Here is a 12,396-nt window from a genome sequence, read left to right as displayed (position 1 = left end):
CCAAAAAGTGACCAACGGTGGCAGACTGGAGCACAGACATTGTACGCTTGGTGACCATGGAAAGAATTGAAAACCATCCCAGAAACACCCCAGAACAATTCTCAGAGCTATGGGATGTTTTCCTGGCAGTATCTCAATGATCTTATTCAATATATGGGGCCCCCCTTGCCTCCTCCTGCTCTACACCCACTTCCTTCCTGCCCCGTCTCTATCTTCTTCCTCTGAACTTTCCCTCCATTTGTTATTTTAACTTAATTTTTCTTTAACTAGTTGGATTTTTTTAAACAAATTTTTGTTTTTTCTAAATTGTGTAATACAAATAATTGATTTATATTTTACCCATCATATTATAGATATCTTTCAAATGTATCTATGATTAGCTAGCAAATGGCTGATACATTGTGAGCTGTTAATGTGTTATGAGAAGTTTAGGTGCCATTGGTTATGTCTGTTTGTTCTGTGTGTGTTTGTAGCTATTTAAAAATGTAATAAAATATAATATGAAAAACCAAAGCCAGACCCAACAACTGCCCTGGCCCTGGCTCTGTCTCCCCTGCCCCGGGGCTGTGACACTGGCGGTGACTCGCTGCAGCTCAGCCCGGGGCCCGCTGGGAACAGCAGGAAGGGAAACGCCCCAGCCAGCGCCAGCCAAACCGGCTTCTCTGAGCTCAGGGAAGGGAAAGTGAAACTAACCCGCAGCGGCTGTTCCCGGCCCGGGCGGAGGAGCCATGGCTGCTGCCGGGGAGCTGGCCGGGAGCTTCCAGGACGAAGTGACTTGCTCCGTCTGCCTGGAGTATTTCACAGAGCCGGTGACTATCGAGTGTGGGCACAACTTCTGCCGAGCCTGCATCAGCCAGTGCTGGGGGGAGTCGGAGCCAAACTTCCCCTGCCCCCAGTGCCGAGAACCCGCCCAGCAGAGACACCTGCGGCCCAACAGGCAGCTGGGCAACGTGGTGCAGTTAGTGAAACGCCTGAGGCTGCAGGCGGTGCCGGAGCCCGAGGGGGGCAGAGTGTGTGAGAGACACCAGGAGGCTCTGAAACTCTTCTGTCAGGAGGATCAAACCCCCATCTGCGTGGTGTGTGAGAGTCCCGGGCTCACCGCGCTCACACCGTGGTTCCCATCGAGGAGGCTGCCCAGGAGTACAGGGTAGGGCGCAGTTATCGCCATGGCTGGGAGTTACAGGCCCAGCCTCTGCACTCACAGAGCCCCTGGCCTGGGTCTGAGCAGCCCCGGATTGGAACCTGGGAAGTGCCCGATCCCGGGACCAAAGAACGTTCCTGGGGCTGATGGTGCTGGGGAGGAGCCGGGCCGGGCCCAGCAGCTCTGCCCGGGGAGTTCCCTTGGAGCTGGGGTCAGTCACTTTTCAGTGGGTTGGAGAAGGGGACGTGGTTCCCCAGCCTCTGCTCAGTGACGATCACAGGGCACAAAGCAAGGACCCGAACCAGCCCCCAGAGCCCTTGTCTGTGTTCGCAGGAGCAAATCCTGAGCCGCCTGCAGCGTGTGAGGGAGGAGAGAGAAGAGCTGCAGGGCCTGAAATCCGACTGGGACAAGGAGAGCGAGAGGCTCCTGGTAGGTGCCCTGCCCCGCCCAGCAGGTTTGCCCAGGGGCGCCAGCGACAGCAGCAGGGGGAGTCTCTGCCCTGTTTGGTGTCTGTAATTCAGGAGGGTGAAGGATTTCCAGGGTCGATGCAGTGAGGGAGTTTAGGGCATTTAAACAGCGCGGGGCAGACTCTGCTCTCAGGTACTGGGTGTAAATCAGGAGTGACCCACTGAAGTCAGTGGGGTTAGGGTCAGATGCTCTGTGACCCTGGTGTTAATTCCCGCTGAAGTCAGGGGGTCACACAGGGTAGCTGGGAGCAGCCTCTGGCTCTGCCTCTGTAGCACTGGGGGTGAGAGGAGACTAGAACTGCTGAATGTGCACAGGTGTCGCAGGGGGTCAGGGGGAAGCTGGGGAGACATTTGCTGCTCCCAGGGTTTGAGTGTCAGACATTTCCAGTGATGCCATCGGGTGTTTGGGCAGCAGCGTTTGCCAAGGCCTGGTCTACACTGAAATCTGTTGCTGGTACCGTGATGGGGTTTGGGGGGATGATTTTTGGTGACATTTTTTACTCCTGGCCAGAGCCCTGGTGTAGACACAGTTCTACTGGCAGAGAAGTGACATGAAACGCTCTGTGCAGCCTGGACAAGGCTTTGTGCCATTTCCCATGATGCCCCGCTCTCCCCGTGTCCCCGCCCTGCCCTGCCCTGCCCTCTGTGCCCCCCAGAGGCAGACGGAAGTGGAGAGGCAGCTGGTGGTGTCCGAGGTTGAGCAGCTGCGCCAGTTCCTGGCTGAACAAGAGCGCCTCCTGCTGGCCCGGCTGGGGGAGCTGGACGAGGAGATCGGGAGGAGGAGGGAGGAAAACAGCACCCAGCTGTGCGAGGAGATTTCCCGGCTCAGCGCCCTGATCACGGAGCTGGAGGGGAAGTGTCAGCAGCCGGCGCCTGAACTGCTGCAGGTGAGACCGTGTCAGACGCGCCCAGAGCCCAGCGCAGGGAGGGGACGGCCCCTGAGTCACTTGGGGCTCACAGGGTAACTCAGTGCAGAGAGCGCGGCCTGGGGTGTTTACAGGGGCAGGGGTCCCAGGGCTATACAGAGACAGGAGTTTGGGCCATCAGGGAGGGAAGGAGAGGGAGGCTGGTGAAAGGCTGTTCCAGCCCCAGGGCTCAGCTCAGGGGCCCGGCCGTCCCTGCAGAGCAGCTGGTGGGAAAGGGGCTCTGCTCGCACTAGCACAGCCCTTTAGTGCCTCCACCCCACTGGGGAGCAGCCTGTGGGGCTGGGGCTGTGGGAGCAGAGTGACCCGTCTGGGGCAGTGGCTGGGCTGGGCCGTGGGCACTGACTCTCTGCTCTGTCTCTCGTTCCCCTCTAGGGTGTCAGAAGCGCCGTGAGCAGGTACGTCCAGGCTCATCTGCCCCTCACGCCCCATCATGCTGGGAAGAGGCTCAGAGACCCGGCTACAGACCCAGCCCCCAGATCCCCGACCGTGGGACGGTCTCATTCTCTGGATCCAGTCCCCCTCCCTCCCCATTGCCCTGGGGCGGCTGGAGCTGTGGCTCTGTGACCCATCCTGGGGAGGGGATCGCCCCACAGCTCTGGGCTGGAGAACCCTCCCTGGGGCCGGGCTGGCTCAGGGGATCATTACTGGGGCTGGGGCCTGTCACCCCGAGGGCCCAGCTGGGACCTGGCCCCAGCTCTGTCATGACCCAAAGCCTGTCCCATGTGAGGAGGTCCAGGGGCCTGTGGGGAAAGAGCCGAGTGTCCCAGTTCATGTCTCAGAGGGGCCGTTTGCATGTCCCAGAACCCCCACCCCGTGGGGAGCGACCAGGCCCCTTGGAGGCTGAGAGGAGATGCTGAGGAGCGGCTGGGCCTGGAGAATGGGCCCCTCTCTCAGCCCTGGGAGTGGCCCCTCCAGGTCCTGGTGGGGAACATGGGCCGGGCCGGGTGTGAGGGGAGCTGGGGCTGGCGCTGCCCAGGCTGTGTTTTCTCTCTGGACGGAGAGAGGCTGCCAGTCCCCAGGCTGGGCCCCGGCAGATTGTGCAGGCACTAAATTCCCTGGGCAGCAGAGGTCACGGCCCTGTTAGCTCTGCCTGTGGCCCCAGCTCCCACCCGCTCCCCTTTCTGGCTTTGGGGGGGGGACTTAGGGCTGAGGAGGGAGAGGAATAAACACACTCGTGTCTCTGCAGGGGAGAGGAGGCGACGTCTCCACATCCGGTGCCCAAATCCCCTGAGCTGGAAAAGAGAATCCGGGATTTCCCTCAAGAGAACAATCTCCAGGGGCTGTGAGGGGATTCCTGGGTAAGGGACGCTCCGAGGGTTTCTCTCTTATAGTGTCCGGGCAGGGACAGGTGGGGGACTCCCACGGGGAAGCTGCGGAGCTGAGACTGCAGGAGGGAGGCCCCCGTTGGTTGGGTTGTTGTCAGTCCCTGAGTGTTCATACCGAGCGGGGCAGATCATTCGCAGTCACTGCCGCTCTGGCCTGGCCAGCTGAGCTCAGGGGCTGACTCTCCTGCAGCTGCTGCTGTTCAGAATTTCTGGGTGTTTCTCTCCGGCTCCGATTTGCTGCTCACTGCTCTAGATCTGCAGTTCAGCCAGCTGAGGTTGAACATGGAGCTGCCACGAGGATCCACAGGGCGAGAATCTGGTCTGTGGGTCCGTGGGCAATTGCTGCATCCACAGCCGCAGCCAGCACTGCTGGTGGGGCAGCCATTGATGGGCTGTGAGCTTGTGGGGCCAAGCACCCCTGGATGTCCTGGGTCCTGCCCAGAGGCCCTGGCTGGCAGGGCTCCCCACCCTTGGCCCAGGCAAGCTGTTTAAGGCCATGGGGAAACTCCTGGAGGCTGCCTTGGTACAAATGTAATTCCCTGACCTGCTGCTGGGTTAGACCCTCCCTTGGTCTTGCTTCTTTGCCTTGTCCCAGCCCTGTCCCAGCCTTGCTTCTGCCTTGGACCCAGCCCTGCTCCTGCCTTCCTTGACCCAGATAACCTAGTTCTAACTCTCAGCTCCCATTCCTGGCTCTGGCTCTGGTTTGACCCTCTGCTCGGGCATTCGGCTTCTGGCTCTGGTTCTGGTTCTGGCCCTTGGTTCCATTTCTCAGCACCTGACGCCTGCTCTGATCGCTGTGCTTGGCTGCCCGTGTCCTGGCTCCTGACAGCCACGCTGCTGGGCTGTGATTGTCTCTGTTTGGAGGAGGGGAGCAGGGGGTTGGTGGATTTCTGAGCTCCAGGGAAGCTGTTCTGAGCAGAAAGGCAGATTTCCCATAAAGACATGGATGGCTGAGAACAGGAGCTTGGCGTGAAAGTGCCTTCCCCGCTGCAACTATCCCTGCGGCAGCGCCCTCCTGCTGGGAAACGAGAGAGTCTCCCTCCAATGTGCCCTACGTGGGCAGAGGGACAAGCGGGATATTTCTTGGGAACGTTGGTAGCTGGTCAGCGTGAGACACGTTACCACAGACAGACTCAGGCCAGGTTGTCAGCTCCCTGGTGTCAGTGGAGCTTTGCTGATTTACACCAGCTGAGCATCTGGCCCTAGTGTTGTGAGCACCTTAGGGCAGATTTTCAGAGGTATTTAGGGGTGTGGTGGGATTTTCAAACACCCCAGAGCAGGTTAAGCACCTACCTCCCATTGATTTCAATAGGAGTGAAGTGTCTGAGCTGCTTCAGCACTTGGACAAATCTCCCGAGGTGTCTGTCTGCATCTTTAGGTGCCTAAATCCCAGTGAAAAGCTGCTTCTTGGGCCTTAGGCCTGGTCAGCACCAGAAAATCAGATCGGCAGAACTGTCTGTCAGAGGCATGAAAAATGCACACCCCTAAGTGGTGTAGTTAAGCCGACCTGTGTCCCTGCCTCTCAGGGATGTGGGGTAACTGCACCGATGGGAGAACCCCTCTCGGCATAGGGAGCGTTTACACTGAAGTGCTACAGTGGGACATCTGTAGCAGTGCCACTAAGCGATTTAAGTGTGGGCAAGCCCTTAGTGCCTCTTCTCTCACTGACATCGTATCATCTGGAAGCTGTGATGGAATGATTGTTAGCACTGGTGATACAGGGACTGGGACTTATTACTGATTTTTCTTTTTCTCTTTCCTTGCAGAGGGGCTGGCTGCAGAGAGAGGTGAGAATCCTGAGTAGCTGTTCTAGGGCAGTGTTACCCACACACTAGGGCACCCCACCCTTTCCCAGTCCGTAGGGCTCCAGGGAAAGGCACCTACCTTTACTCAATTCACACTCTAGGGCTCAGGGTCACCCTTTCCCAATCCATAGGGCTCCGGGCATAATTCTCTGCGGGTTTGCAGGATCTTTTACCTGTGAAGGAGCCTTACACAGTAATATCCCTATTCTCTATTTATTAATAATTACCAAACATAGTACACATGCTAAGCATACAGGGCTGTGCTCACCAATCCTCATCAGGCAGGCGGACTTTCCCTGTTAGCCAGGCAAGGTCAGTCTCATCTGGATTCTGGTTGCTGCATGTCAGGGTCGTGCAGAGGATTCTAGCAGGTCTGATCTTGGGCGGTGTCTTGGAGGTGGATTCTTCTTCTTCCTTCAGGTCTTTCCTTCTTATTTTTCTTGTTCCCCTTTTCTTCTTCTAGCTGCTCTGCCTCTTGGACCCCAGTTTTTATAGTGAAACATGAGTCCTGCTTAGCTACACCTTAACCAATCATATTACAAAATAAATCTTTGACCAATCTTAACATATTGCAAAATAATTCTTTAAGCAATCATACCCGACCACCTTAAGTGACCACACTTAGTTCTCTTAGTTATGCAACAGCCAGAAAAAATCAAAGAACAAACAGAAATCATTCAATACACAATAGAGAAGTGTGTCCCATACAGACAAAACAATAAGAAGTGTAGAGTTTACAACCACAACTGTTGATAAGTGATTCCTTGCCAGACAGATGCTATCAAACAACGTTTTCTTTAAGCATCTTAAGATCTGTTTCTTTATCTGGTGGTGGTCGGTACTATTAGGACAGTAGCACCTTCTTAACAGCCCGATACTCCATTGTCTGGATGTAATGTCAGGAGGGTGAAGATGTGACTGCATGCTGCTTAGCTTATGGCTGCTGTCTCTCCTGCTATGGCTGTTATTGCTTAGCCAAAAAACAAGGCCTCAGTCCTTACAGCAGGACACAGCAGCTGCTGGGAGCCTGTTCCCCTGTATGGAGCAGCCCCTGGGCTGGGCGGGTGTGCAGTGATCTGCACAGGAGAGAAACCCAGCAGGTGAACGTGGGACAAGAACATGGGCCAGAAAAGACAAAACAGAGTCAGAACCTGTCCAGCCCTGGGCTGTTGTGAGACGGTGCAGAGCTGGGTGCGGTGGGAACAGGCCCATGTACCTGGCTAGAGTGGCTGCTGCACAGTCAAGGCTGTTTGGTCTAGGGTCTGCCTCCCTCCCCCTGCCCCGGACCCTGCTCCAGGTGCCCCTGCGGTGTGAATTCTCACCTCTCTCTCTCTGCTGCTTTGTTCCAGGACTCAGAAGAACCCGAGGATTTGCAGGTAACCAAGGCCAAACCTGTATCAGTGACTCCAGCCCCTCCCCTGGCAGAGATTCACTCCCTGCAGCTGCTCCTGGGACCAGCGCCCCGTAGTGCCCGAAACCTGGGCTCCCTCCCTGTGACCGGCCAGAGTCAGCACATCCCGGCTCCCCTCCCACTGGCCCCGGCACGGCTGGGCTCCGGCCAGTTCTGACCCCGGCCCATGAACCTGTTGGGATCCTGAGCTCGTCTTCCTGGTGCCTCATCCTAGGGAATCACTGACCCTGGGGAGCATCCTGTCCCCTCCCCCTGTCACCCCTCCCGGGCAGAGTCCCAGGCCCTGAGAGACTCGCTGGCTGCCCCAGGCTGGCCAGGCCCAGGGTGTCCAGCAGGGCCGTTGGTGCTGGTGCCGTGCTCGCTGCCAGAGCTCCCAGCCCCTGACCCAGCCCGGCCTGTTGCCCAGCGCTGACCCCTCCCTGCAGGTGGGGACGCTGCTGCTCTGATGGATGAGGCCCCCGCCACCTATCTGCCGCTGCCTCTGCTGCTGTGCTCTCTGGCCCAGCACGTACTGGGACCAGTGCGGCGCTGCTGGGGCAGCTTCTTCCCTTGGCACCTGGATTATATGTGTCTGGGGCAAGTGGCCCGGGCGAGTGGGCAGGGACCTGCCCAGAGACACACGCCCTGTGCTGCACCCAGAGGGCAGAGACCAGCCTGAGCTGGGCAGCAAAGTGCCAGTGAGCCAGCCGCTGCAGAGACAGAACAAGGGGCTGCCGGCCCCATACGGCTCCTGGTCTGAGAGCAGACAAGGCCCAGCAGGGGAAGCAGCAAACTCTGGGGAGGGGGAGTGAGGGTCTGAGTGTGGGAGCAGCAACACCCTGGGCCTGTCTGGCTGGGTCGGGCAGAGGGTTTTGTAGAGACCCGGCTGGCTCCGTGCTGGGCCCTGGGTCACCCACAGTTCAGCATCCAGCCAGCAGGGGGCTCCGTACCCCCAGGCGCAGGGCAGGGCAGGGGCAGCCTGAGGTTGGGGGGCAGGCTCAGGTGGAGCCGGAGGCTGTGGGGCAGCAGGAGCAGGCAGGGAGCTGGGACGGAGGGCGGGGGGGGGGGGGGGCGGGAGCTGGGCAGGAGGCACAAACACCCTGTGCTCAGTGCTCACTCCAGGTTCTCACTCTGGCGCCGGCTCCGCTGGGGTCAGACACCGCGGTGAGGGGCCCGCACAGCCAGACTGGGGAGAGCCAGACTCTGTCTGTGGGGGGAGGGGCAGCAGCTCTGTTACATGGTGCCAGTTTCACAGAATTGTCATGGGAAGGGGGGGCACCCCCTTGGCCTGCAAGCTCCCTGCCTCAGTTTCCCCTCCTCAGCACTCCTGAAATTATTCGACACAGAGCAAAACATCTGAGACAAAAGTCCCCTGCTGGGGTTTACTTGGACTCTGCTGCCCCCCCTGGCCATCCTGCCCCCCCTCCCCCAACCACCCTCTGCACCCTGGAGCCCCCATCACTTCACCCCCACACACCCTGTCAGCCACATCTTCCTTTTCCCCCTATGGCTCCTATCTCTCCCCTCACCCCATCTGTGCCTCCCCTGTAACCCTGGCACCCACCTCTACCCTCCTCCCCCTCTGCCCCTTGATGTCTGCCCCTTCCCTCACTCCACTGTTGCCCCCTGGGGTCTGCCCCGTCCCTCCTCCCATCTCCCTGTTAGTGCCCACCACACCCCTCACTCCCCCATGCCCCTCTGGTGCCTGCCCCACCCCTCACCCCATGTCCCCTTGTCACCGGCACCTTCCCCCGCCCCATCCTTGGCCCACCTGGTGCCCCCCACTCCTCGTGACCCCTCTGACACTGGGGGCTGCCCCTTCCCCCACTCCCTCTAGTCCTCTGGGGCCAGCCCCCCTTTCACTGCCCCTCTGCCTCCCTGTTGAACAGCTTCGTGCCCTCAGCTCCTCTTCCCCCTTAGCCTCCCTGACACCCACCCCTCCCATCACCCCACTCTGCCCCCTTGCACCTGCCTCTCCCCTCGCTCTGCCCTCAGTGATCACCCCTGCCCTAGACACCCCCGCTGTCCCCGGGGTTCAAGCCTCACTCTGTGCCCCTGACTGCTGCCCCACTCCTCTCCCCCCACCTCTGGCATCTGACCCTCCTCTTCATTTTCCTCAGCCCCCTAGAGCCCACCCTCTCCTCATTGTTGCCCCTTGGAGCCCCCCCATTGCCTCACACCCCTCTGCCTCCTGGTGCCCCCCTTCCCTTGCTTTCCTGTGCCCTGGGACCTGTTCCTCCCTCCACCCCCCCTGTCATGCTGGTGCCTGCTCCTTTCCTTGTCCCCTTTGCCCTTGTGCCTGCCCCTCCCCTCTGCCCCTCCTCATCCTCTCCCAGCATCAGCTTGTCCCCTCCCCCGTCCCTGGGCTGCCCTCCCCTGCCCTGCCCCCGCTGACACCTTCCCACCCCACCCCTCCCCCACTCCTGTTCTCCTTCCCCTCAACTTTGCTCCATGGGCAGAGGGGCCCTGACTCCCCTTAACAGGCAACGACCCCTCCCCCCCCCAGCCATTAACGGGGACGCAGGTTAATTTCCCTTTGATCCCCGTGACCAGCCCCTGCCCCGGCCCTGACTCTGTGACTCTCTCCCCAGTGGACGTGACTCTGGATCCAGACACGGCAAGTCCCTGGCTCGTCCTGTCTGAGGATGGGAAACGTGTGAGACATGGAGACACACGCCAGGATCTGCCCGACAATCCTGAGAGATTTGATACTAGTGCCTCTGTGCTGGGTGCTGAGGGGTTCCCGGGCGGGAGGCGTTACTGGGAGGTGGAGGTGGGAGACAAGCCTGACTGGGCTCTGGGGGTTTGTAGGGAATCTGTGAGCAGGAAGGGGCCGGTCACATTCTCACCTGGGAATGGATACTTGGTCCTGTTGCTGAGAGAAGGGAAGTACGAGGCCTGCATCTCCCCCACAACCCCTTTCCCCGTGAGCGTCAGGCCCAGCCGGGTGGGGATTTTCCTGGACTATGAGGCAGGCGAGGTCTCATTTTACAATGTGACTGACAGGTCCCGGCTCTGCACTGTCACTGGCACCTTCTCCGGGACGCTTCGCCCTTATTTCTATCCTGGTGTCCGTGCTGGGGGTGAAAACGTGGCTCCCCTGATCATCTGCCCGGTCCCAGCCCAGGCCGGAGGGAATCTCTGTCCCTGACAACGACACCTGCGACAGAGACTGTCCCCTCGCAGCGCTGAGCAGCCCCCAGGCCTGTGCCCAGGTGAGGGGCTAAAGGGCGTCACCCTCTTGCCCCCCACTCGCCCCTCAGTTCCCAGCACCAGGCCTGTCAGATGGGGGAGGGGAGAGGGGTGCAGAAGGAGGTTAGGAGGAGCCAGCTGCTAGGTTATGGGGGCAGGGCAGGGTGTGTGTGTGTTGGGTGGGGAAAATGTCAGAGGTGGAGGCTGAAGGTGGGGATGGGGAGGGCCCAGCTGAACTGAGGAAGACTCTGGGGGGATGTAATGAGAGGGGAGAGGAGAGAGGCCCATGGAGGAAGAGCCCCTGAGTTTCTGCCCATGGCGGGGAGTGAAACAGCCCCAGGGGACAGTGCGGGGGCAGGGGTGGGAGCACTGGGGCCATGCTGTACGGGCCGCTTTGCGCTGCAGCCTCAGCCTGGTGGGGAACTGGTCCCAGCACAATGGGAGAGTGGGGAGAGCTGGGGGAGGGGATTCGGTAGCTGGGCCAGGAGAAGTGGGGTGAGAGTGAACGAGGGGCCAGGCTGGGGGAGGTGGGACCTACTCACAGGAAGGAGCCCAGACGGCTTTTCCTCCCTCCCAATGTGTTTGCCCCATCCTGTTGCAGTATAACAAATGGCTCCCAGCACAGGGTGACACTGGTAGGAAATATGGACAGACAGCTACTGTCTTTTGCCCCTTCACAGTTTGTTGCCCCTCACCTTCCCCATCCCCTGGCCCAGGGGGTAGCAGATGGTGACGGACGGGGATCAGTCACTCCTGTGAGAATATACTACCCCTGTGAAATCTCAGTGTAAAATTTGGAGAGGAAAAAGAGAGATTGTTCTAATTTAGAAAATGTTATTACTGTAACAATGTGTCAATATGTTAATTTACATTGCAACAACATGCCTCTAAGCAGATTTTTGGAAATGGAATTAAAATTTATTTTTTGTCTTCACTCACATGTACATTGAAATTTAACTTCTCTAAACGGCGTCATTGGTATTTCAAGGGTATCATTTCAAGAAATGCAAAATATTTATCCTAACAAAATAATCATAGAACTATCAGAGCAGGTTGTTCAGTTCCATATGTATCATAATGACCATGTGTTATAAACATCCCAGATGGACGTGTTGTGCAGCTGCTCTCTCTCACTCTACTTATTGTCTTCACTGGTTCTTCTTCGAGACTTGCTCATGTCCATTCCACTATAGGTGTGTGCACGCCTCCGTGCACGGTTACCCAGAACTTTTTTCCCTTAGCAGATCCCCATAGGGCCAGCTCTGGCGCCTCCTGGAGCCCCACGCACATGCTGCAGTATAAGAGGCGCTGCCGGCCCTACGACTCTTCTTTCCGCCTGTGACGGTTGCTGGAACTAGCCTTGCTCACAGCAAGTACTATTCCCCTTCTTTGGACTTGTTCCTTCTCTGAGTTTAGTTTCAGTTAGTTAAGTGTTGTTAAGTGTAGTTAGAGATAAGGCAGTCCCTGCTGGGACTTCGCATGGTGGGCTCATGCCCTGGTCACCAGGATTCAAGTCGTGTGCCTCCTGTGGGAAGGCTTTCCCACTCAGTGACCCCCACAACTGCTGCCTTAAGTGCCTGGGGGAAGCCCACAGAAAGGACAAGTGCAAAATCTGCAAGGCTTTCGAACCGAGGACTCAAAAGGACTGAGAAATCCAGTTGAAAGCCGTGCTGATGGAGGCAGCGCTCTGCCCGGTGTCCAAGCCAACCTGCTGCACCTCGGTACCGAGTGCGTTATCGGTACAGAGTGTGCCGTCGACACCGCCCGCAACTCGGCACCGTGCAACTTCACCGGTACCGAAGAAGACGAGGAAGCAGCGCGCGGAGCGCGGACACTCCTTTGCGCCGTCGGTACGGGTAGATTGAGTGCGGAGCTGCACCGACATCGGCTCATCGAGATTCTTTCTCCGGTGCCTGCATCTCCTGTAAGGGGGTCTCCCTGACTCCTGGGAGTGGGAGAGTGCCCCTGCCGACACCGTCGACACTGGAGGCTTTTCAGGTGGCAAGAGCCGTGTTGGCCTTGCCTATGTGGCCTCCTCCCCACCCTCCACCGAGGGAGAAGGGGCCAGTGTCATAGGGGAAACCCGCGTTGGGTCCCCCTGAAAGGTGGAGGAGATCCCCAGTATGGGAAGGAAGATCTCCCGCCAAACG

General features: G+C 58.5%; 1 pseudogene; it reads left to right on the top strand.

Annotated features, from left to right (window-relative positions):
- The first annotated feature begins 666 nt into the window (after positions 1 to 666).
- Positions 667 to 10,205, top strand: LOC137162614 (zinc finger protein RFP-like; annotated as a pseudogene).
- Positions 10,206 to 12,396: the final 2,191 nt, after the last annotated feature.

The sequence above is a fragment of the Emydura macquarii genome, unplaced genomic scaffold (assembly GCF_026122565.2).
Source record: "Emydura macquarii macquarii isolate MOO-44397 ecotype Brisbane River unplaced genomic scaffold, CSIRO-AGI_Emac_v2 contig_2433, whole genome shotgun sequence".
In the NCBI taxonomy this organism is placed as follows: Eukaryota; Metazoa; Chordata; order Testudines; family Chelidae; genus Emydura; species Emydura macquarii.
Note: the sequence above shows the minus strand (reverse complement) of the source record. Positions and strands in the feature narration are given on the sequence as shown.